The sequence below is a fragment of the Oncorhynchus clarkii genome, chromosome 20 (genome assembly GCF_045791955.1).
Source record: "Oncorhynchus clarkii lewisi isolate Uvic-CL-2024 chromosome 20, UVic_Ocla_1.0, whole genome shotgun sequence".
In the NCBI taxonomy this organism is placed as follows: domain Eukaryota; kingdom Metazoa; phylum Chordata; class Actinopteri; order Salmoniformes; family Salmonidae; genus Oncorhynchus; species Oncorhynchus clarkii.
The window spans coordinates 18,615,663-18,642,004 of record NC_092166.1 but is presented as its reverse complement, the minus strand read 5'-3'; positions in this window follow the sequence as shown (position 1 = coordinate 18,642,004).

Genomic DNA, 26,342 nt, shown 5'->3' with positions numbered 1-26,342 from the left:
TAAGGGATCACAGCTTTCCAAGAGTGTGCCAAGCTCAAGAAAAAAGGGTGGCTATTTGTAGAATCTAAAATCTAAACTATATTCTTTGGACACTTTTTTGGTTACTACATGATTCAATATGTGCTATACAATGTAGAAAAAAAGCAAAAATAAAGAAAAACCCTTGAATGAGTAGGTGTTCTAAAACTTTTGACCGGTAGTGTGTGCGAATATATATATTTTTAGAGAGAGAGAGAGAGAGAGAGAGAGAGAGAGAGAGAGAGAGAGAGAGAGAGAGAGAGAGAGAGAGAGAGAGAGAGAGAGAGAGAGAGAGAGAGAGAGAGAGAGAGAGAGAGAGAGAGAGAGAGAGAGAGAGAGAGAGAGAGAGAGAGAGAGAGAGAGAGGTGGGAGCAGAGAGAGGGAGAGACAGAGAACATGAGACCAACAGAAACAGAGGAAGGGGGGCAGAGAGAAAGAGATAGAAAAGCCTCCCAGTCTTCCACAGTGGCAGAGAGAGAGGTAGGGTGATGAGGGGCAATAGTGAGGGGCCCATATAGGCTTGTGTACAAAGAAGATGGGTGAAGCAAACACTGAGTAAACACCCCCTCCCCTCCCTTCACTTCCCTTCCCTTCCCCCCTGAAGAGGACAGGGCAGGGCTGTTTACCATACAGATAAAGCTTGTGTGCGTGTGTGTGCGTGTGTGTGCGTGTGTGTGCGTGTGTATGGGACTGGGACGGGAAGGCTAAGCCACTGAGAGCGGAATGCCAATTAACATTGACTCGATGCTTTCACACAGACCTACTTTGGGTTGTGTGGACTTGAACCTGAAGAGGTAAGCCAGAGCAATGTTTTTGCCACTATTTAAAGCATGCACAATCTATGTCTAAATTGTCACAAGGCTTAAAAATTGTTCTTTAACCTGCGTCTCATAGGGCTCTTGTCAAAAGTAGCACCCTATATAGGGAAGAGGGTCCCATTTGGGATGCAACCATCATTTCCTATTAGTGCTCTTACAGACCATGTCTGATTCTCACTCAGCAGCTCTGTCAACCCAACTGCTCAGCTCCTATCTGTCTGTCTGCCTGTCTATTTGCCTTTAGACAATGTGTTGTTTAAACCCGGCTTCATCTGAATAGAATGGAGAACCTACCTCCGCTCCAGAGAGGGGACTGAGAAACTGAGATGGTCTGGATTAGTGCAGTGTGATGTATGCAGATTGTCTCCGGTGGGGTCTGGCCCCCACTTGTAATCTCCCCTGTCTGACAGACAGCGTGAAACTGTACCTCAGCCCTCCATCCTTTTTAATCAGCAAATGGACAAATAATCCCCAATTTGCTTCTGCTCCTCCTGGACTAGGCTCCACCCTGAGCCACCTGGGCCTTTCAATGCAAATGGTGCCTAAAGAGATGTGATTTGGCAAACAGAAAGAAGACCCATATGCGGCTGCGGTTAAGTTATTGCAAAGGTGCATAACACACACCACACACACACACAACTCCTCAGATAATTGATTGGTTTACTCCAGACTTGTTTTAGGGGTGAAATAGACTGTATTATCTTGGCTAATGGAAAAGCTAGAGGATGGTCAGTGGTTAAGCTGTGGACCACAGGGTTTGAGATTGTTTGGTTTGAACATAGAAGTAGCCATCAATTTCATAAAAACCTGTGCTTTCCACTAATACATCTCAACAACAGACTTCAGGAATCAGTATACCTATTTCCTCTGAAACACGTCTTTTTGGCTGCAACTCAAAAACTCCTTCAAGCTCAAAGCAAAACTGAAAAAACGAGGTCGAATCACACATATACACTGTGTGTACAAAACATTAAGAACACTTGCTGTTTCCATGACATCGACTGAACAGGTGAATCCAGGTGAAAGCTGTGATCCCTTATTGATGTCACTTGTTCAATCCACTTCAATCAGTGTAGATGAAGGGGAGGAGACAGGTCAAAGAATGATTTTTAAGCCTTGAGACAAATGAGACATGAATTTTGTATGTGTGGCATTCAGAGGGTGAAATATTTACAGTGCCTTGCGAAAGTATTCGCCATCCTTGAACTTTGCGACCTTTTGCCACATTTCAGGCTTCAAACATAAAGATATAAAACTGTTTTTTTTGTGAAGAATCAACAACAAGTGGGACACAATCATGAAGTGGAACGACATTTATTGGATATTTCAAACTTTTTTAACAAATCAAAAACTGAAAAATTGGGCGTGCAAAATTATTCAGCCCCCTTAAGTTAATACTTTGTAGCGCCACTTTTTGCTGCGATTACAGCTGTAAGTCGCTTGGGGTATGTCTCTATCAGTTTTGCACATCGAGAGACTGAATTTTTTTCCCATTCCTCCTTGCAAAACAGCTCGAGCTCAGTGAGGTTGGATGGAGAGCATTTGTGAACAGCAGTTTTCAGTTCTTTCCACAGATTCTCGATTGGATTCAGGTCTGGACTTTGACTTGGCCATTCTAACACCTGGATATGTTTATTTTTGAACCATTCCATTGTAGATTTTGCTTTATGTTTTGGATCATTGTCTTGTTGGAAGACAAATCTCCGTCCCAGTCTCAGGTCTTTTGCAGACTCCATCAGGTTTTCTTCCAGAATGGTCCTGTATTTGGCTCCATCCATCTTCCCATCAATTTTAACCATCTTCCCTGTCCCTGCTGAAGAAAAGCAGGCCCAAACCATGATGCTGCCACCACCATGTTTGACAGTGGGGATGGTGTGTTCAGGGTGATGAGCTGTGTTGCTTTTACGCCAAACATAACGTTTTGCATTGTTGCCAAAAAGTTCAGTTTTGGTTTCATCTGACCAGAGCACCTTCTTCCACATGTTTGGTGTGTCTCCCAGGTGGCTTGTGGCAAACTTTAAACAACACTTTTTTATGGATATCTTTAAGATATGGCTTTCTTCTTGCCACTCTTCCATAAAGGCCAGATTTGTGCAATATACGACTGATTGTTGTCCTATGGACAGAGTCTCCCACCTCAGCTGTAGATCTCTGCAGTTCATCCAGAGTGATCATGGGCCTCTTGGCTGCATCTCTGATTAGTCTTCTCCTTGTATGAGCTGAAAGTTTAGAGGGACGGCCAGGTCTTGGTAGATTTGCAGTGGTCTGATACTCCTTCCATTTCAATATTATCGCTTGCACAGTGCCCCTTGGGATGTTTAAAGCTTGGGAAATCTTTTTGTATCCAAATCCGGCTTTAAACTTCTTCACAACAGTATCTCGGACCTGCCTGGTGTGTTCCTTGTTCTTCATGATGCTCTCTGCGCTTTTAACGGACCTCTGAGACTATCACAGTGCAGGTGCATTTATACGGAGACTTGATTACACACAGGTGGATTGTATTTATCATCATTAGTCATTTAGGTCAACATTGGATCATTCAGAGATCCTCACTGAACTTCTGGAGAGAGTTTGCTGCACTGAAAGTAAAGGGGCTGAATAATTTTGCACGCCCAATTTTTCAGTTTTTGATTTGTTAAAAAAGTTTGAAATATCCAATAAATGTTGTTCCACTTCATGATTGTGTCTCACTTGTTGTTGATTCTTCACAAAAAAATACAGTTTTATATCTTTATGTTTGAATCCTGAAATGTGGCAAAAGGTCGCAAAGTTCAAGGGGGCCGAATACTTTCGCAAGGCACTGTAAGTGCCTTTGAACAGGATATGATAGTAGGTGCCAGGTGCAGCGGTTTGTGTAAAGAATGTATCAAGAATGGTTCACCACCCAAAGGACACCCAGCCAACTTCACACAACTGTGGGGAGCATTGGAGTCAACATGAGCCAGCATCCCTGTGGAACGCTTTTGTGGAACGCCCTTGTAGAGTCCATGCACTGACGAATTGAGGATGTTCTGAGGGTAAAAGGGGGTGTTCCTAATGTTTGGTATACTCAGTGTACAACAAGAAACAATAAGAGTGAGCTGCACTAATAATGTGTATTTTGCTGATGCATGTTTCATACAGCAGCTAGTTTGTTTTGCAGGTGCACCTTTAGCCAAAATAAATGCACCATGGGATGCGCATGCTGAGCAGTATCAACAGTGGTTCGTGTAGAATGAATCCCCCAGAGTTTTATCTGTCTGTGTTTGTCTCAAATTGCACCCTATAGTGCACTACTTTTGACCAGAGCCTTATGGGTAGTGCACTATAAAGGGAATAGAATGACATTTGAGATGCATGCTGTCTCTCACTGACTGCAGCACCATCTCCCTAACACTGTTTCTCGGTCCCTGGACACCGAAGTACTGATGTACTTCACACAGGTAGGAGAGGAGGCCTGTTGCTGCTGGTCCTGATCTGCTTCATACAGATGGGATGGGGGATTGAATTATCATTTCAGTTTGGAGGGTTGGGGGATTCTTTCTCTCTTCTCTGCATTTCTCCTTGTATTGCCTCTTCCCCTCTCTCTTTCACTCCCTCTCTCCTTCCCTCATTCTTTTCTGCCCACTCTTTCTTTCTCCTTCCTCGACTCCCCATATCCTTCATCCCAGTCCCTCCTCCTCCCTCTCCTCTCTCTTTCCATACCCTATCTCCCCCCGTTTTTCTCTCTCCATTCCCACTCCCCTCCCCGGCTCTCGCCCTCCTCCCCCTTTTCCTCCCTCTGAGAGGCTGTGCCTCTGCTTTGTGCTGCTGTTCAGGGTCAGTGACATCACGGCAGGAGGCTTCAGTCAGAGTGTACCTGGCGGCTGGAGATGTTATTGGTTTCCCCTGACCTTTAAGACGTCCTGGCTACACTCCAAATGACAGCCTATTTCCTACATAGTGCACTACTTTTGACTAGGGCCCAAAAGTAGTGCACTGTGTACAGAATAGGGTGGCATTTGGGAAGGAAACGTTCTCTCAGCAGCCCACCTCAGCCTCGGCTAGGCAAAGGCGTGAAAAGACTCTTCTCTCCGCGGCTCCTCACACACTGCGACTGAATTGAGACCGTAAGGAGAGTCCTTAACCTTACGGCTAAATAATTAATGCATTTTAAAAACAATGCAGTAAGGTCTTCTAACATATGGCTGGCTGACTGGCTGCTGTTACAGCTGTCTTTCAAGAGGGCTGGCTTAGCCTACTACTCCAAATATCCAACAACAGTGGGTGGCCAGAGCTCAGTTTTTATATAAAACAAGATACATTTGCCAGTGGGAATTATTCAAGCAATGTACAGAGATTGTGGCTCACGGTCTCATGCTTTTTATTATTTTTTGTGTGTGTTTGATAACTCATAGAATCTTTTGCGAATATACTTTACATAAACAAACGTATGTGGACACCTGCTCGTCAAACATCCCATTCCAAAATCATGGGCATTAATATGGAGTTGGTCCGCCCTTTGCTGCTATAACAGCCTCCACTCTTCTGGGAAGGCTTTCCACTAGATTTTGGAACATTGCTGCGGGGACTTGCTTCCATTCAGCCACAATATTAGGCCTGGCTCACAGTCGGCGTCCAATACATCCCAAAAGTGTTCGATGAGGTTGAAGTCAGGGCTCTGTGCAGGCCAGTGAAGTTCTTCCACACCGATGTCATGATATACTGTAGCGTTAATATTTCCCTTCATTGGAATTAAGGGGTCTAGCCCGAACCACGAAAAACAGCCCCAGAGCATTATTCCTCCTCCACCAAACTTTGGAGTTGGCACTATGCATTCGGGCAGGTAGCATTCTCCTGGAATCTGCCAAACCCAGATTTGTAAGTCAGTCGGCAGTCCCGTTCTGTGAGCTTATGTGGCTTACTACTTCACGGTTGAGCCGTTGTTGCTCCTAGACGTTTCCACTTCACAATAACAGCACTTACACTTGACTGGTGCAGCTCTAGCAGGAAGAGCTGACAAACTCTTCAGTGAGGCCTTTCTACTGCCAATGTTTGTCTATGGAGATTGCATGGCGGTGTGCTCGATTTTATACACCTGTCAGCAACGGGTGTGGCTGAACTAGCCAAATCCACTCATTTGAAGTGGTGTCCACATACTTTTGTATATATAGTGTATTTGGTTCATAGAGATAGACAGAGGTCTCATCTTTGTATCTGTGCCGTTATAGCATCTGTGACAGCATGGGCAATGCCATTGAGGCTATCTCTACTCGGAACATGACTCCAACAGGGTCACCAGGAGAGATCAGCCAATGAAGTTGGAAGTCCCACACAGTTGACTATATTAAAATGGTAGACACCCTCAATGGCGCTGCCCATGCTAATATAGCCTTTTGGTCACTAGAGCCTTTTATCATTCTCTATGATCCAGTTCCTTAAACAATGGAGTGGCAGAAATGCAGTAATAATTTAGTGACTAAAATATTAGTCAAACACCTATTTTTCAGTTGCAATTGAAACTGACAAAAAAACTATTACTAAATGAAAATGAGACAAGACTAAATTATCTCCGTGACTAAAATCTGGCTAGTAAGGGGACTGGACAAGAGATTGAGACCTTTTCAGTGAATCATAATTAATATTAGCAGCACAGATGCGCAGCACAGTTCTGTTCAGCAGCAGCACACACAGCCTACAGCAGCTGGTGAGCTGGGGGAGCAAGTGATGTGAGTGGGCAGACAGGCTCTGCTCTGGCTCCGCCTCCGACTATACACATCACGCAGGTTGACTCTCTTGCTTCTTTGAAGCTAACCAGTAACAATCAGCCTTTCAGTTAGCTACCTTTTGCCTGGTTAAGAAACACAAGCTGGTTTACAATAGCAACATTTTGTTTAATACTAAACCAACAGTCTAGCTATGTTTTTCTCTACCTTGAGGATAGAAAAGTAGGCTGTCTTTGAATTTGTCGTCTCACTCAACCCTTCCACTTTCCCCACTGCATTTAATAGCCAGGTTCTGTAGCCAACATAGCCAATTAAGTCTCCCTATTTTCCTCAGAAGAAAATTGATGTTTCTAGCTCCTTACATTGAAAAGATATGAGCCATTTTACATTAAAAAAACGGGGCTACTTGCAGACCGGATCGTTAACCATTTGTTTGGGCTACACCTTGTCAGTCATGTTACCTCATTAGCTTTCTATAGCTGACAACCTGGGGCGCATTCATTTTGCAACATTCAGATAAAAATATGCTATGAAGAACAAACATGCCTCTCTGACATGTTGAATAAGGAATAATGTAAGCTCTTTTCATGGAATTTCTATCTGCAACGTTCGACAACGTTTTGCAACTGAACGTGGACCTGGTAACATTACCAGTAGCCTATATACAAACATTTGGTGGCACAGAAAGGAAGGGAAAGAGATAGCACACAATTTATTGACTAAATTCCACTATATCTGACTGGGTAAATACAGTTGAAGTCGAAAGTTTACATACACTTTAGCCAAAAACATTTAAACTCAGTTTTTCACAATTCCTGACATTTAATCCTAGTAAAAACTCCCTGTCTTAGCTCAGTTAGGATCACCACTTTATTTTAAGAATGTGAAATGTCAGAATAATAGTGGAGAGAATTATTGATTTCAGCTTTTATTTCTTTCATCACATTCCCAGTGGGTCAGAAGTTTACATACACTCAATTAGTATTTGGTAGCATTGCCTTTAAATTGTTTAACTTGGGTCAAACGCTTCAGGTAGCCTTCCACAAGCTTCCCACAATAAGTTGGGTGAATTTTGGCCCATTCCTCCTGACAGAGCTGGTGTAACTGAGTAAGGATTGTAGGCCTACTTGCTCCCACACACTGTTTCAGTTCTGCCCACAAATCTTCTATAGAATTGAGGTCAGGGCTTTGTGATGGCCACTCCAATATCTTGACGTTGTTGTCCTTAAGCCATTTTGCCACAACTTTGGAAGTATGTTTGGGGTCATTGTCCATTTGGAAGACCCATTTGCGACCAAGCTTTAACTTCCTGACTGATGTCTTGAGATGTTGCTTTAATATATCCACATCATTTTCCTCCCTCATGATGCCATCTATTTTGTGAAGTGCACCAGTCCCTACTGCAGCATAGCAACAACACAACATGATGCTGCCACCCCCGTGCTTCACGGTTGGGATGGTGTTCTTCGGCTTGCAAGCCTCCTCCTTTTACTCCAAACATAATGATGGGCATCATGGGCAAACAGTTGTATTTTTGTTTCATCAGACCAGAGGACATTTCTCCAAAAATTATGATCTTTGTCCCCATGTGCAGTTGCAAACCGTAGTCTGGCTTTTTTAAGGTGGTTTTGGAGCAGTGGCTTCTTCCTTGCTGAGCAACCTCTCAGGTTATGTCGATATAGGACTTGTTTTACTGTGGATATAGATACTTTTGTACCTGTTTCCTCCAGAATCTTCACAAGGTCCTTTGCTGTTGTTCTGGGATTGATTTGCACTTTTCGCACCAAGTATGTTCTTCTCTAGGAGACGGAACGCCTCTCCCTCCTGAGCGGTATGACGGCTGCGTGGTCCCATGGTGTTTATACTTGTGTACTATTGTTTGTACAGATGAACGTGGTACCTTCAGGCGTTTGGGAATTGCTCCCAAGGACGAACCAGACTTGTGGAGGTCTACAATTTTGGCTGATTTATTTTGTGTCAAGCAAAGAGGCACTGAGTTTGAAGGTAGGCCTTGAAATACATCCACAGGTACACCTCTAATTGACTCAAATTATGTCAATTAGCCTATCAGAAGCTTCTAAAGCCATGACATCATTTTATGGCATTTTCCAAGCTGTTTAAAGGCACAGTCAACTTAGTGTATGTAAACTTCTGACCCACTGGAATTGTGATACAGCGTGAAATAATCTGTCTGTAAACAATTGTTGGAAAAATTACTTGTCATGCACAAAGAAGATGTCCCAACCGACTTGCCAAAACTATAGTTTGTGGTTGAAAAACAAGTTTTAATGACTCCAACCTAAGTGTATGTAACCTTCCGACTTCAACTGCATATTTCATTTTTATTAATAACTGAAATGAGTTTCAATTCAGTTTCATTCAGCTGTTTTCTAGACAATGTACATTTATTCAATGTTGACAAAATAACGGAAGAGCACATGGACATCTACAGTACCTTCGGAATGTATTCAGACCCCTCAACTTATTCCATATCTTCTTTTGTTACAGCCTTATTCTAAAATGGACTTCATTTTTTAAAATCCTCTGAAATCTACACACAATATCCCATAATGACAAATCAAAAACAGATTTTTAGAAATGTTTGCAAATGTATATAAAACAAACAGAAATACCTTATTTACACACCTGTCTATATAAGGTCCCACAAAACCAAGCCATAAGGTCGAAGGAATTGTCCAGTGCTCCGAGACAGGATTGTGTCGAGGCACAGATCAGGGGAAGGGTACCAAAAAATGTCTGCAGCATTGAAAGTCCCCAAGAAGATAGTGGCCTCCATCATTCTTAAATGGAAGAAGTTTGGAGTCTTCCTAGAGTTGACCGCCCAGCCCAAACGGAATAATCAGAGAAGGGCCTTGGTCAAGGAGGTGACCAAGAAACCAAATGGTCATTCTGATAGAGCTCCAGAGTTCCTCTGTGGAGATGGGACAACCTTCCAGAAGGACAACCATCTCTGCAGCACTCCACCAATCAGGCCTTTATGGTAGAGTGGCCAGACGGAAGCCACTCCTCAGCCAAGCGTCACGTCTGGAGGAAACCTGGCACCATACCTACGGTGAAACATGATGGTGGCAGCGTCATGCTGCGGGAATGTTTTTCAGCGGCAGGGACTGGGAGACTAGTTGAATGGAGCAAAGTACAGAGAGATCCTTGATGAAAACCTGCTCCAGGGCGCTCAGGACCTCAGACTGGGGCGAAGGTTCACCTTCCAACTGGACAACGACCATAAGCACACAGCCAAGACAACTCAAGAGTGGCTTCGGAACAAGTCTCTGAATGTCCTTGAGTGGCCCAGCCACAGCCTGCACTTGAACCCTATCGAACATCTCTGGAGACCTGAAAATAGCTGTGCAGCGACGCTCGCCATCCAACCTGACAGAGCTTGAGTGGATCTGCAGAGAGGAATGGGAGAAACTCCCCAAATACAGGTGTGCCAAGCTTGTATCGTCACACCCAAGAAGATTCGAGGCTGTAATCGCTGCAAACGGCACTTTAACAAAGTACTATGTAAAGTGTCTGAATATTTATGTAAATGTTATTTCAGTTTGACATTTTTTATAAATTAGCAAACATTTCTAAAAAACACATTTTGCTTTGTCATTATGGGGTAATGTGTGTAGATTGATGAAAAAATATATATATTTTAGAATAAGGCTGTAACCTAACAAAACATGGAAAAAGTCAAGGGGTCTGAATACTTTCCGAAGGCTCTGTATTCAGCAGCTAGTTGTTAACATATTAGATAAGCTATGCGCCCCCTCAAAGGATAGTTAACCCAAATTACATATTGGTTGTCTTACCTTGTCAGCAGTCTAAGGACAAGGTATGACATCAATCCATACTTTGGTTTTGTTTCCCTGGCCATTGTTTCAAATGCTTTTTAGCATATTTTCTCTTAAAACACACAAGGACTAATTTGTTAGGGAGTGAAAGATGGATAGCGATACTATCTTCAGCACTAAGGTTATACAGGCCTCCAGGTAATACTGCTGTGACAGATTTATATACCACAGACCCGGGAAATGAAAGGAGCACAGCATGTGCTCTCCAACTAGCCCAGGACATCAAGTCGTTTGGAAGGAAACTCCCTCATACCATTAATATCGTTCTGTTTTCAAAGAACAGTCCCTTAAAGTTACAAAGGCACATTTTTCTTAACCATTCAAATGTAAGTGCTCTTTGTTGGGGAATATTGTGCATTTGGACTGGTATGTTACCAAGAGATAGAGAAGTCAGTGCCCTCTTTATGACCACAGCATTGAACACTAACATGACATTTGTTACTGGAATACTAAAAATAACTAAAATCACTAACATTACTGTATTTCCCATTAGACTAAAGCCACACCCTAATGTGCTTGAGGGTAACAACAGATACTACTGAAGTGTGCGTGTGTGTGTGGCATATTTGCACATGCGCCTCTAGCTCCCAACAAGGATAATCAGAGGGACTTTTCATTATGAGAATATTCTCATCTGGAGCCCAGTAAAAACAGGTTATTAAAGGGAACTGCACCCGCTGATTTGTCCTCATTTTTTGGCTGGCGGCCATGACAGAAGCCAAACATGAGATGGCTTGGGGGTGGGGTTGGATGTGGGTGTTTCTTGGGTGTTTCATTGCCACCAACAAGACACACAAATCTGTCAGAACATTGCCCGCAGCTGTTTGACCCCGCTCAATCACAACAAACAAACCTCCTGCAGGTTGAGTTCAATAACAGGCAGATGGTGAGATGTATGGTGAGGTGCAAAAGGAAGCTTTGACTAGGTCAGTAGCCTACAGAGCAATATGAGAAGAATGCTATTGCTGAATTTCTGTAGATATTCTAAACTAAGAGTTTTGATAACTTTTAAATGTAGTAACAGGTCAATGTAGAATAAACAACCATTTACATAATACCATAGAAGCAGTGTTCTGCTAATATAACAAAACAACCCTTTACATAGTACCATAGAAGCAGTGTTCTGCTAATATAACAACGTGCACCTTTCATCTTTCATTGTCATTCCCAGCCGATACAGATACTCTGCCTACGGCATTTTGTCTGGCGGTAATGGAGCTACCTTGGCAAACTTGTCAGAGTAGTCATACAGTGCATTCGGAAAGTATTCAGACCCTATGACTTTTTCGATATTTTGTAACATTACAGCGTAATTTTTTTAATTAAGTTACTTTTTCCCCTCATCAATCTACACACAGTATCCCATAATGACAAAGTGAAAACAGGTTTTTAGAAAATTTTGCAAATGTATATACAGTTGAAGTGGGAAGTTTACATAAACTTAGATTGGAGTCATTAAAACTCGTTTTTCAACAGCTCCACAAAATTATTATTAAACTATAGTTTTGGCAAGTCGGTTAGGACTTTTACTTTGTGCATGACACAAGTAATTTTTCCAACAATTGTTTATAGACAGATTATTTCACTTAGTGGGTCAGAAGTCTACATACACTAAGTTGACTGTGCATTTAAACTGCTTGGAAAATTTCTGAAAATGATGTCATGGCTTTAGAAGCTTCTGATAGGCTAATTGACATCATTTGAGTCAATTGGAGGTGTACCTGTGGATGTATTTCAAGGCCTACCTTCAAATTCAGTGCCTCTTAGCTTGACATCATGGGAAAATCAAAAGAAATCAGCCAATACCACTGAAAAAAATGGTAGACCTCCACAAGTCTGGTTCATCCTTGGGAGCAATTTCCAAATGGCTGAAGGTACCACGTTCACCTGTACAAACAATAGTACGCAAGTATAAACACCATGGGACCACGCAGCCGTCACACCGCTCAGGAAGGAGACTCGTTCTGTGTCTTAGAGATAAACATATTTTGGTGCGACACGTGCAAATCAATCCCAGAACAACAGCAAAGGACCTTGTGAAGATGCTGGAGGAAACGGGTACAAAAGTATCTTTATCCACAGTCAAACGAGTCCTATATCGACATAACCTGATAGGCCGCTCAGCAAGGAAGAAGCCAATGCTCCAACACCGCGTTCCTAGGAAACTATGCAGTTTTTTGTTTTTTTACGTGTTATTTCTTACATTAGTACCCCAGGTCATCTTAGGTTTCATTACATACAGTCGAGAAGAACTACTGAATATAAGATCAGCGTCAACTCACCATCAGTACGACCAAGAATATGTTTTTCGCGACGCGGATCCTGTGTTCTGCCTTACAAACAGGACAACGGAGCGGATCCTATGCAGCGACCCAAAAAAACGACTCCGAAAGAGAGGGAAACGAGGCGGTCTTCTGGTCAGACTCCGGAGACGGGCACACCGTGCACCACTCCCTAGCATTCTTCTTGCCAATGTCCAGTCTCTTGACAACAAGGTTGATGAAATCCGAGCAAGGGTAGCATTCCAGAGGGACATCAGAGACTGTAACGTCCTTTGCTTCACTGAAACATGGCTCACTGGAGAGACTCTATCCGAAGCGGTGCAGCCAACGGGTTTCTCCACGCATCGCGCTGACAGAAACAAACATCTTTCTGGTAAGAAGAGGGGCGGGGGCGTATGCCTCATGGCCAACGTGACATGGTGTGATGAAAGAAACATACAGGAACTCAAATCCTTCTGTTCACCTGATTTAGAATTCCTCACAATCAAATGTAGACCGCATTATCTACCAAGAGAATTCTCTTCGATTATAATCACAGCCGTATATATCCCCCCCCAAGCAGACACATCGATGGCTCTGAACGAACTTTATTTAACTCTATGCAAACTGGAAACGATTTATCCGGAGGCTGCATTCATTGTAGCTGGGGATTTTAACAAGGCTAATCTGAAAACAAGACTCCCTAAATTTTATCAGCATATCGATTGCGCAACCAGGGGTGGAAAGACCTTGGATCATTGTTACTCTAACTTCCGCGACGCATATAAGGCCCTGCCCCGCCCCCCTTTCAGAAAAGCTGACCACGACTCCATTTTGTTGATCCCTGCCTACAGACAGAAACTAAAACAAGAGGCTCCCACGCTGAGGTCTGTCCAACGCTGGTCCGACCAAGCTGACTCCACACTCCAAGACTGCTTCCATCACGTGGACTGGGAGATGTTTCGTATTGCGTCAGATAACAACATTGACGAATACGCCGATTCGGTGTGCGACTTCATTAGAACGTGCGTTGAAGATGTCGTTCCCATAGCAACGATTAAAACATTCCCTAACCAGAAACCGTGGATTGATGGCAGCATTCGTGTGAAACTGAAAGCGCGAACCACTGCTTTTAATCAGGGCAAGGTGTCTGGTAACATGACCGAATACAAACAGTGCAGCTATTCCCTCCGCAAGGCTATCAAACAAGCTAAGCGCCAGTACAGAGACAAAGTAGAATCTCAATTCAACGGCTCAGACACAAGAGGCATGTGGCAGGGTCTACAGTCAATCACGGACTACAGGAAGAAATCCAGCCCAGTCACGGACCAGGATGTCTTGCTCCCAGGCAGATTAAATAACTTTTTTGCCCGCTTTGAGGACAATACAGTGCCACTGACACGGCCTGCAACGAAAACATGCGGTCTCTCCTTCACTGCAGCCGAGGTGAGTAAGACATTTAAACGTGTTAACCCTCGCAAGGCTGCAGGCCCAGACGGCATCCCCAGCCGCGCCCTCAGAGCATGCGCAGACCAGCTGGCCGGTGTGTTTACGGACATATTCAATCAATCCCTATACCAGTCTGCTGTTCCCACATGCTTCAAGAGGGCCACCATTGTTCCTGTTCCCAAGAAAGCTAAGGTAACTGAGCTAAACGACTACCGCCCCGTAGCACTCACATCCGTCATCATGAAGTGCTTTGAGAGACTAGTCAAGGACCATATCACCTCCACCCTACCTGACACCCTAGACCCACTCCAATTTGCTTACCGCCCAAATAGGTCCACAGACGATGCAATCTCAACCACACTGCACACTGCCCTAACCCATCTGGACAAGAGGAATACCTATGTGAGAATGCTGTTCATCGACTACAGCTCGGCATTCAACACCATAGTACCCTCCAAGCTCGTCATCAAGCTCGAGACCCTGGGTCTCGACCCCGCCCTGTGCAACTGGGTACTGGACTTCCTGACGGGCCGCCCCCAGGTGGTGAGGGTAGGCAACAACATCTCCTCCCCGCTGATCCTCAACACTGGGGCCCCACAAGGGTGCGTTCTGAGCCCTCTCCTGTACTCCCTGTTCACCCACGACTGCGTGGCCACGCACGCCTCCAACTCAATCATCAAGTTTGCGGACGACACAACAGTGGTAGGCTTGATTACCAACAATGACGAGACGGCCTACAGGGAGGAGGTGAGGGCCCTCGGAGTGTGGTGTCAGGAAAATAACCTCACACTCAACGTCAACAAAACTAAGGAGATGATTGTGGACTTCAGGAAACAGCAGAGGGAACACCCCCCTATCCACATCGATGGAACAGTGGTGGAGAGGGTAGCAAGTTTTAAGTTCCTCGGCATACACATCACAGACAAACTGAATTGGTCCACTCACACAGACAGCATCGTGAAGAAGGCGCAGCAGCGCCTCTTCAACCTCAGGAGGCTGAAGAAATTCGGCTTGTCACCAAAAGCACTCACAAACTTCTACAGATGCACAATCGAGAGCATCCTGGCGGGCTGTATCACCGCCTGGTATGGCAACTGCACCGCCCTCAACCGTAAGGCTCTCCAGAGGGTAGTGAGGTCTGCACAACGCATCACCGGGGGCAAACTACCTGCCCTCCAGGACACCTACACCACCCGATGTCACAGGAAGGCCATAAAGATCATCAAGGACATCAACCACCCGAGCCACTGCCTGTTCACCCCGCTATCATCCAGAAGGCGAGGTCAGTACAGGTGCATCAAAGCTGGGACCGAGAGACTGAAAAACAGCTTCTATCTCAAGGCCATCAGACTGTTAAACAGCCACCACTAACACTGAGTGGCTGCTGCCAACACACTGACACTGACTCAACTCCAGCCACTTTAATAATGGGAATTGATGGGAAATGATGTAAATATATCACTAGACACTTTAAACAATGCTACCTTATATAATGTTACTTACCCTACATTATTCATCTCATATGCATACGTATATACTGTACTCTATATCATCGACTGTATCCTTATGTAATACATGTATCACTAGCCACTTTAAACTATGCCACTTTGTTTACATACTCATCTCATTTGTACATACTGTACTCGATACCATCTACTGTATCTTGCCTATGCTGCTCTGTACCATCACTCATTCATATATCCTTATGTACATATTCTTTATCCCCTTACACTGTGTACAAGACAGTAGTTTTGGAATTGTTAGTTAGATTACTTGTTATTACTGCATTGTCGGAACTAGAAGCACAAGCATTTCGCTACACTCGCATTAACATCTGCTAACCATGTGTATGTGACAAATAAAATTTGATTTGATTTGAGATCACCGACCATTTCGAATCCCACCGTACCTTCTCCGCTATGCAATCTGGTTTCAGAGCTAGTCATGGGTGCATCTCAGCCACGCCCAAGGTCCTAAACAATATCATAACCGCCATCGATAAGAGACATTACTGTGCAGCCGTATTCATCGACCTGGCTAAGGCTGTCGACTCTGTCAATAACAACATTCTTATTGGCAGACTCAACAGCCTTGATTTCTCAAATGATTGCCTCGCCTGGTTCACCAACTACTTCTCAGATAGAGTTCAGTGTGTCAAATCGGAGGGCCTGTTGTCCAGACCTCTGGCAGTCTCTATGGGGGTGCCACAGGGTTCAATTCTCAGGCCAACTCTCTTCTCTGTATACATCAATGATGTCGCTCTTGTTTCTGGTGATTCTCTGATCCACTTCTACTCAGACGACACCATTCTGTATACATCTGGCCCTTCTTTGGACACTGTGTTAACTAACCTCCAGACAAGCTTCAATGCCATACAACTCTCCTTCTGTGGCCTCCAACTGCTCTTAAATGCAAGTAAAACTAAATGCATGCTCTTCAACCGATCGCTGCCCACACCCGCCCGCCCGACTAGCATCACTACTCTGGACGGTTCTGACTTAGAATATGTGGACAACTACAAATACCTAGGGTTCTGGTTAGACTGTAAATTCTCCTTCCAGACTCACATTAAACATCTACAATCCAAAATTAAATCTAGAATCGGCTACCTATTTCGCAACAAATCTTTCTTCACTCATGCTGCCAAACATACCCTCGTAAAACTGACCATCCTACCAATCCTCGACTTTGACGATGTAACTTAGCCTCCAAAATAGCCTCCAACACTCTACTCAACAAATTGGATGCAGTCTATCACAGTGCAATCAGTTTTGTCACCAAAGCCCCATATACTACCCACCACTGCAACCTGTACGCTCTCGTTGGCTGGACCTCGCTTCATAATCGTCGCCAAACCCACTGGCTCCAGGTCATCTACAAGTCTCTGCCAGGTAAAGCCCCGCCTTATCTCAGCTCACTTGCCACCATAGCAGCACCCAGCCGTACCACGCACTCCAGCAGGTATCTCACTGGTCACCCCCAAAGCCAATTCTTCCTTTGGCTGCCTCTCCTTCCAGTTCTCTGCTGCCAATGACTGGAACGAACTGCAAAAATCACGAAAGCTGGAGTCTCTTACCTCCCGCACTAGCTTTAAGCACCAGCTGTCAGAGCAATTCACAGATCACTGCACCTGTACATAGCTCATCTATAAATAGCCCATCCAACAACCTCATCACAATACTGTATTTATTTGTTTATCTTGCTCGTTTGCACCCCAGTATGTCGACTTGCACATTCATCTTCTGCTCATTCTACCATTCCAGTGTTTAATTGCTATATTGTAATTACTTCGCCACCATGGCCTATTTATTGCCTTACCGCTCTTATCCTACCTCATTTGCACATGCTGAAAATATATTTTTCTACTGTATTATTGATTGTATGTTTGTTTATTCCATGTGTAACTCTGTGTTGTTGTATGTGTCGAACTGCTTTGCTTTATCTTGGCCAGGTCGCAGTTGCAAATGAGAACTTGTTCTAAACTAGCCTACCGGGTTAAATAAAGGTGAAATAAATAAAAAATAAAATGAAAGAAATAAAATATTAAATAAATCATTCTCTACTATTATTCTGACATTTCACGTTCATAAAATAAGTGGTGATCCTAACTGACCTAAGACAGGGAATATTTACTAGGATTTAAATATATTTGGGTAAGGTGTATGTAAACTTCCGACTTCAACTGTATATATATAGATTTTTTATTTATTTTTATTTTTACATAGAGTTGAAGAAGTCGGAAGTTTAAATACACCTTAGCCAACTATATTTAAACTCAGTTTTTCACAATTCCTCACATTTAATCTTAGTAAAAATTCCCTGTCTTAGGTCAGTTAGGATCTTTTATTTCTTTCATCAAATTCCTAGTGAATCAGAAGTTGACATACACTCAATTAGTATTTGGTTGCATTGCCTTTAAATTGTTTAACTTGGGTCAAACGTTTCAGGTAGCCTTCCACAAGCTTCCCATAATAAGTTGGGTGAATTTTGGCCCATTTCTCCTGACAGAGCTGGTGTAACTGAGTCAGGTTTGTATGCCTCCTTGCTTGCACACACTTTTTCAGTTCTGCCCACAAATTTATGGGATTGAGGTCAGGGCTTTTTTGATGGCCACTCCAATACCTTGACTTTGTTGTCCTTAAGCCATTTTGCCACAACTTTGGAAGTATGCTTGGGGTCATTGTCCATTTGGAAGACCCATTTGCCACCAAGCTTTAACTTCCTGACTGATGTCTTGAGATGTTGCTTCAAAAATTCACATAATTTCCCTTCCTCGTGATGCCATCTATATTTGTGAAGTGCACATTTCTCCAAAAAGTATGATCTTTGTCCCCATGTGCAGTTGCAAACCGTAGTCTGGCTTTTTTATGGCTGTTTTGGAGCAGTGGCTTCCTCCTTGCTGAGAGGCCTTTCAGATTATGTCGATATAGGACTTGTTTAACTGTGGATATAGATACTTTTGTACCTGTTTCCTCCAGCATCTTCACAAGGTCCTTTGCTGTTGTTCTGATATTGATTTGCACTTTTCACACCAAAGTACGTTCATCTCTAGGAGACAGAACGCATCTCCTTCCTGAGCGGTAGGACAGCTACGTGGTCCCATGGTGTTTATACAGTGCCTTGCGAAAGTATTCGGCCCCCTTGAACTTTGCGACCTTTTGCCACATTTCAGGCTTCAAACATAAAGATATAAAACTGTATTTTTTTGTGAAGAATCAACAACAAGTGGGACACAATCATGAAGTGGAACGACATTTATTGGATATTTCAAACTTTTTTAACAAATCAAAAACTGAAAAATTGGGCGTGCAAAATTTCGCAAGGCACTGTACTTGCATACTATTGTTTGTACAGATGAACGTGGTACATTCAGGCGTTTGGAAATTGCTCCCAAGGATGAACCAGACTTGTGGAGGTCTATCATTTTTTTCTCAGGTCTTGGCTGATTTCTTTTGATTTTCCCATGATGTCAAGCAAAGAGGCACTGAGTTTGAAGGTAGGCCTTGAAATACATCCACAGGTACACCTCCAATTCACTCAAATGATGTCAATTAGCCTATCAGAAGCTTCTAAAGCATGACATTTTTTTCTGTCATTTTCCAAGCTGTTTAAAGGCACAGTCAACTTAGTGTATGTAAACTTCTGACCCACTGGAATTGTGATACAGTGAATTATAAGTGAAATAATCTGTCTGTAAACAATTATTGGAATAATTACTTGTATCATGCACAAAATAGATGCCCTAACCAACTTGCCAAAACTATAGTTTGTTTACAAGAAATTTGAGTTTTAATGACTCCAACCTAAGTGTATGTAAACTTCCGTCTTCAACTCTTAAGTATTCAAACCCTTTGCTATGAGACTCGAAGTTTCTACAACTTGATTGGTGTCCACCTGTGGTAAATTAAATTGATTGGACATGATTTGGAAAGGCACACTCCTCACTTTATAAGGTCCCACAGTTGACAGTGCATGTCAAAGGAAAAATCAAGCCATGAGGTCGAAGAAATTGTTCATAGTGCGCAGAGACAGGATTGTTTCAAGGCACAGATCTGAGGATGGGTACCAAAAAATGTCTGCAGCATTGATGATCCCCAAGAAGAGAGTGACCTCCATCATTCTTAAATGGAAGAAGTGTGGAACCACCAAGACTCTTCCTAGAGCTGGCTGCCCGGCCAAACTAAGCAATCGTGGGAGAAGGGCCTTGGTCAAGGAGGGGAATGGGGAATGGTCACTGTGACAAATCTCCAGAGTTCCTCTGTGGAGATGAGATGGTTGTCCTTCTGGAAGGTTAACCATCTCTGCAGCACTCCACCAATCAGGCCTTTATGGTAGAGTGGCCAGACGGAAGCCACTCCTCAGTAAAAGGCACATGACAGCCCGCTTGGAGTTTTCCAAATGGCACCTAAAGACTCTCAGACCATGAGAAAGAAGATTCTCTGGTTTAATGAAACAAAGTCTTTGGCATGAATGCCAAGCGTCCCATCTGGAGGAAACCTGGCACCATCCCTACAGTGAAGCATGGTGATGTCAGTATCATGCAGTGGGGATGTTTTTCACCGGCAGGGACTGGGAGACTAGTTGAATGGAGCAAAGTACACAGAGATCCCTGATGAAAACCGGCTCCAGGGCGCTCAGGACCTCAGACTGGGACGAAGGTTCACCTTCCAACAGGACAACGTTACACAGCGAAGACAATTCAGGAGTGGCTTCGGGACAAGTCTCTGAATGTCCTTGAGTGGCCCAGCCACAGCCTGCACTTGAACCCGATCGGACACTTCTGGATAGACCTGAAAATAGCTGTGCAGCAATGCTTCCCATCCAACCTGACAGAGCTTGAGTGGATCTGCAGAGAAGAATGGGAGAAACTCTCCAAATACAGGTGTGCCAAGCTTGTAGCATCATACCCAAGGCTGTAATCGCTGTCAAAGGTGATTCAACAAAGTACTGAGTAAAGGGTCTGAATACTTATGTAAATGTGATATTCCCATATTTTTCTAAAAACCTGTTTTTGCTTAGTCATTTTGGGGTATTGTGTGTAGATTGATGAGGGGAAAAAACTATTTGATCAATTTTAGAATAAGGCTGAAACGTAACAAAATGTGGGAAAAGTCAAGGGGTCTGAATACTTCCCAAATGCTCTGTACCTTCCTGTGTGGTGTCCCGTATACAACATGAGTTCCCTGATTCTGGTGCAGAATACACAGTGTTTCTCCCGACCCATATTGAGTGATACCATTCAATCAATTCAATAAAAAAAATGACAACATAAGTCAAAGTTGTGTCTAGTAAACATTTTATGCAGAGGGCCCGGTTGTTTCTCTCCATTCAGAGACATCAGTACCAAGCCCGTGTGTCAGTCTGGACTTCATCACATCATCTTGCAAGTATTAATGTGCTGGCTCCATACATGTTTCTGTGAACACATACACACTAGGGTAGAATATTTTCCCGGTATGTTACAAATATTCCCGACCCGAGAATAAATCACTTTTCTCCTGGGTAACCCGGCATTTCCCACCAAAACCAGAAGTGTTATTCAAAAACATGATAAAGCATATACATAGACCGATGTCTAGAATAGATTAGAGCTTTGATTGAAGATTCAAGCCTGATGACATATATTCAGCACTACATTAAAGATATTTAATGAGCCCAAGCCTCAAAAAGCCAAAAGAATTGTGGGCCATTAACCAATACAAATATGACATATAGGTTACTGCACATTACGCATGACAGAAAAACATAACAACCCATATACTGTATGTAGCTAGCTTTATGATCCCTTGGATAGATACATGAAACAAGCTCCAGTAGGCTAATCTTTTTTAATGTGAACTGTATTACCGTACTCTATTGTATTATACTGTACTATATGGACTGGAATTACGCACCTCATTCAAACCATGATAAAGCAGGGAGAGAACATGCGATTCTGGGGCAGTGGCCTTCAAATTTACAAGTATAGGCTAGCGAATTTGATTTTAATATTGAAATATAATTGGACCTATTTGTCCAAGTAGTAAGTTTTAAGTTCCTCGGCGTAGACATCACGGACAAACTGAATTGGTCCACCCACACAGACAGCATCGTGAAGAAGGCGCAGCAGCGCCTCTTCAACCTCAGGAGGCTAAAGAAATTTGGCTTGTCACCAAAAGCACTCACAAACTTCTACAGATGCACAATCGAGAGCATCCTGTCGGGCTGTATCACCGCCTGGTACGGCAACTGCTCCGCCCACAACCGTAAGGCTCTCCAGAGGGTAGTGAGGTCTGCACAACGCATCACCGGGGGCAAACTACCTGCCCTCCAGGACACCTACACCACCCGATGTCACAGGAAGGCCATAAAGATCATCAAGGACAACAACCACCCGAACCACTGCCTGTTCACCCCGCTATCATCCAGAAGGCGAGGTCAGTACAGGTGCATCAAAGCAGGGACCGAGAGACTGAAAAACAGCTTCTATCTCAAGGCCATCAGACTGTTAAACAGCCACCACTAACATTGAGTGGCTGCTGCCAACACACTGACTCAACTCCAGCCACTTTAATAATGGGAATTGATGGAAATTGATGTAAAATATATCACTAGCCACTTTAAACAATGCTACTTAATATAATGTTTACATACCCTACATTACTCATCTCATATGTATATAATGTACTCGATACCATCTACTGCATCTTGCCTATGCTGTTCTGTACCATCACTCATTCATATATCTTTATGTACATATTCTTTATCCCTTTACACTTGTGTGTATAAGGAATTGTTAGGTTAGATTACTCGTTGGTAATTACTGCATTGTCGGAACTAGAAGCACAAGCATTTCGCTACACTCGGATTAACATCTGCTAACCATGTGTATGTGACAAATACATTTGATTTGAATTAGTAGGCTGATGCAAATATACCTTTCATAATATTTCCCCTAATGTTATTAGCCTACCTCCTCTTTCTCCCTCTGGTGTTTCTTCATTCCTTCCTCACTTTCAACAGTTAAATCTAACACGTTTTGTTGTCCTTATCTTCATCATTCTAATGACATGCTTCAATAATATAGGACTTGAATTAGATGCAGAAGGCTTTCACTTCTCTTCATGAAGATTGAATTGTTATTGGTCTGAATAAATAACTGCTTTAGCCTACCGCCATCGCACGTTCTCTCTTCTTTCAAACTACCTGTGAGTTCTATTAGCTTCTGTATTTAACATTTAGCAAACAAGAGCTTGCATCCCTCTTCAAATAGTCTATTGGTATAATAAATGCCCAAAAGATTATGTCCAGCAAGCTATTCTAGTCTAGCTTTTCCTGCATGGGACTCCAAGAGCTAAGTAGCGTTTTTTAAGGAGAGTGGCCTTCAGAGCACAGGTGTGTGCGTATTGCGCAAGAGACAGAAGCTATAAGTTAGAAGCTTATTATGCATAACCTATCATTCATTAACTAAATATAAGGCTAAAACTGCATTGAATTTTTGAATCTATATATAGCCCTATCAAAACAGTATTACCTATTTTGTATGCAATTTGAACAACATTAATGGAGAGAAACACTGCGAGAGTGCTCATTTATGCACTGATTTAAAGCAATGATATTCTAGTGATAAGCTAAAACTGTGCAGCTGCAATTTTAAAAAAAAAGATATCTTTACAATTAAAAAATAAGGTGACCCCTGAAATCCAGATTTGTAAATTAGTCGTGCATTCAGTCTTTATATTAATGTAGCATAGGCTATGCTGCAGCAAATGTAGGCCCACTTGCCTGTCACAATAAAAAAATGAGATGAGATGATAGGTCTACATGTATTGTGAACTGTGCTCCATACTGAGATGGGCTGTCTGTCACCACCCTGAGAGTTGGTGATTCATCATGCAGAGCAGAGAGAAGGCCGTAGAGAAGATAGATAGACATCACATATAATTTAAGTTCCATTCCATTTCACGTCATGCTTTTCATTTAAATAATTTATAATTACCAGTCTCCCTGAGTTATCTATAACGGGAAAAGGGAGTGGTTTTGGACGGTAAGTCTCGGAAACCGGGTTCCCCCCATTCAACCCTAATACACACATAGTCACTGTTCTATTACCAATGGCAGTTAGGATAGGAAATATATGACATACAAACAGGTACTATGTTGAAGTTTGAACAGGTCAGATAAACCTACCCAATTATGGTCTCCCCATCAAACGACTGAGGCTGCCGTCTGGCCAAAGCATCTCCAGTCCATCTGTAGAAATAGGCAGAGGTCATCAGTGACACATGGAATGAAAAGGGTGTTGCTATTACTGGGTATGTGTGCTGTACTATTAACAATCACCTCATTGTGGATGTGTTGAGTGCCAGGTCTTTCTGCATCTCATGCATCTGTGAACACATACACACAGTAATGGCAGTTAGGATAGGTGATATCTGACACACAAACATATACTATGTTGAAGTTTGAACAGGTCAGACTAAACCTACCTAATTCTGTTCTCCCTATCAACGACCGTTGGAGTGCAGGCAAGAGGTGAGGCTTGAGGTGAGGTCTTTGCCATAAAATGTGAAGTCAAATAGAATGGGGAACACAGCGATCAGGCTGGTTCCACCAGACTAGGTTATGCCCTGGACATTATATGCCTCTTAAGAAGTAGAAAATAAGCAACAAATAATGTCAGTTTACATAAATAATGTTTCCCATTTGGATTATCAAAGTATTTAAGTGGGTTACCTTCTGTATTTGATGATGAGTCTGTGAAAGCTGTTGCTGGCCAGATACTTGCCAACTGACTGTGGCTCACAGGGAATGATGCTGATGAGAGCTTATTTTGCATGTTCGGCTGCAACCTGGGCAGAACACCTGCTGCAGGCAATCAGGTGGTCTTTGGGAGGGCCTGTGACATAATGCATTGCTAAAGAAATGACAGCTTTTTGATAATGCACTTCACAACCAAAATGACTATCTGCTTGGCTGGGGAATTAGTTTATCAAGCCGGGTATTATTGAATACAATTCTCACATAACACACATTACCTGTCGTTGATGATGAAGCTGTCTGTGTCCTCAGGGCAGTAACTTGGGTCACTATCAGAGGCATCATGATGGCGTGTCCTTTTCATAGGAGTCGAGGGAGACTCTGGCAACAACGGAGGTGGTGTCACAAGGGTACTTGTGTCGCTTGACACACTTTTTTTGTAAGGTATTGCCTGACAAGCTGTGAAAATACCAAGTGAACAGTGAAATAAAATATGTAGGTCACAAAACCATTTCAATCACATTGCTGGACATGTTAAGATACCCACCTTTTTTCCTTCTGGTAGACCCTGGGTTGGGTTGAGTTTGTTGCTGCTAGTTAGTACTCTGTTGTAGTCAGAGATGAGTTAGCTAGTACACACCATAGCTGCACACAATATTTATTTGTGCCCTAGACATGGGTTGCACCTCGGAGGCTAATGTGACTGTTTCATCTAAATTACATTAATTTAGAGAGGCCTGGAAATACGATGACTTTGCTAAAGTAGGTCGTTATTATTATGTCGACAAATTTACTTTAGAGAGATGGCAATGTTGCCATTACAGTTACTAGCAAAGTTAGTCAAAAATAGCTAGCAATGTTAATGTTAACTAGCTAAAATACAGCTATGTTAGCGATGATAGTGATAATAATTATAGAAATATACAATACCAGATACATAACCTGCAGTCTATTGTCTAGCTACCGGTAAACTCACCACCACTTGGGACCAACGAACTCCAAACACCTATTTTGCATGATAGGGTCCTTTGGCAGGGCATGCAAACCAGTTGGCTGTGCATCCTGCTTGAACCATGCATTGCTTGGTTAATCCGTATAGGGCTTTTCAGTCTCAAACGTCCGTGATCCTTTGAGTGCGTTGGGGGCGATGAAACAATGAAAGAAAGCAAAGTGGGCAGAGGGGCAATTTGCACGTGGAGTTTGACAAAATGGGGCATGATTTCTTGACATAATTGTAATCCTAACCCAACCTTCATTTACTTGTTGTGATGCACTGAGGTTCCAAACTCCGTTTTAGACGAGACTGACCAAAATGATCCTATTTACACTTTGCAGTCAATTTCGACACCAGAATAAATGCTTCTGACTCGTATTTATTTTTTAACCTTTATTTAACCAGGTTGGCAAGTTGAGAACAACTTCTCATTTACAACTGCCACCTTGGCCAAGATAAAGCAAAGCAGTGCGACAAAAACTACAACAGAGTTGCACATGGGATAAACAAACGTACAGTCAATAACACAATAGAAACATCTGTATAATTACAATTTAGCAATTAACACTGGAGTGATAGATGTGCAGATGAGGATGTGCAAGTAGAAATACTGGTGTGCAAAAGAGTAGAAAAACAAATAAGGGATGAGGTAGGTAGTTGGTTGGATGGGGTATTTACAGATGGGCTGTGTACAGCTTCAGCGATTGGTAAACTGCTCTGACAGCTGATGCTTAAAGTTAGTGAGGGAGATATTGATGCCACTTAGGCCGTTTTGAAAGGAATTTGTTGTTTTTTAGGGGCAGTCAATCTTTAAAAAGCATTCAGATTTAATTTGCAACATTTCATTTTACCTCCCAAAATGGCACTTACAGCTGAATAATAGTTATTCAGTGATTAATATAGTTTAAAACAAATACCATGATCTGCATCCCAAATGGCACCCTATTCCTTATATGGTGCACAACTTTTGACCAGGGCCTACGATGCACCCATAGGTGTAGGGAAAAGGGTGCCATTTG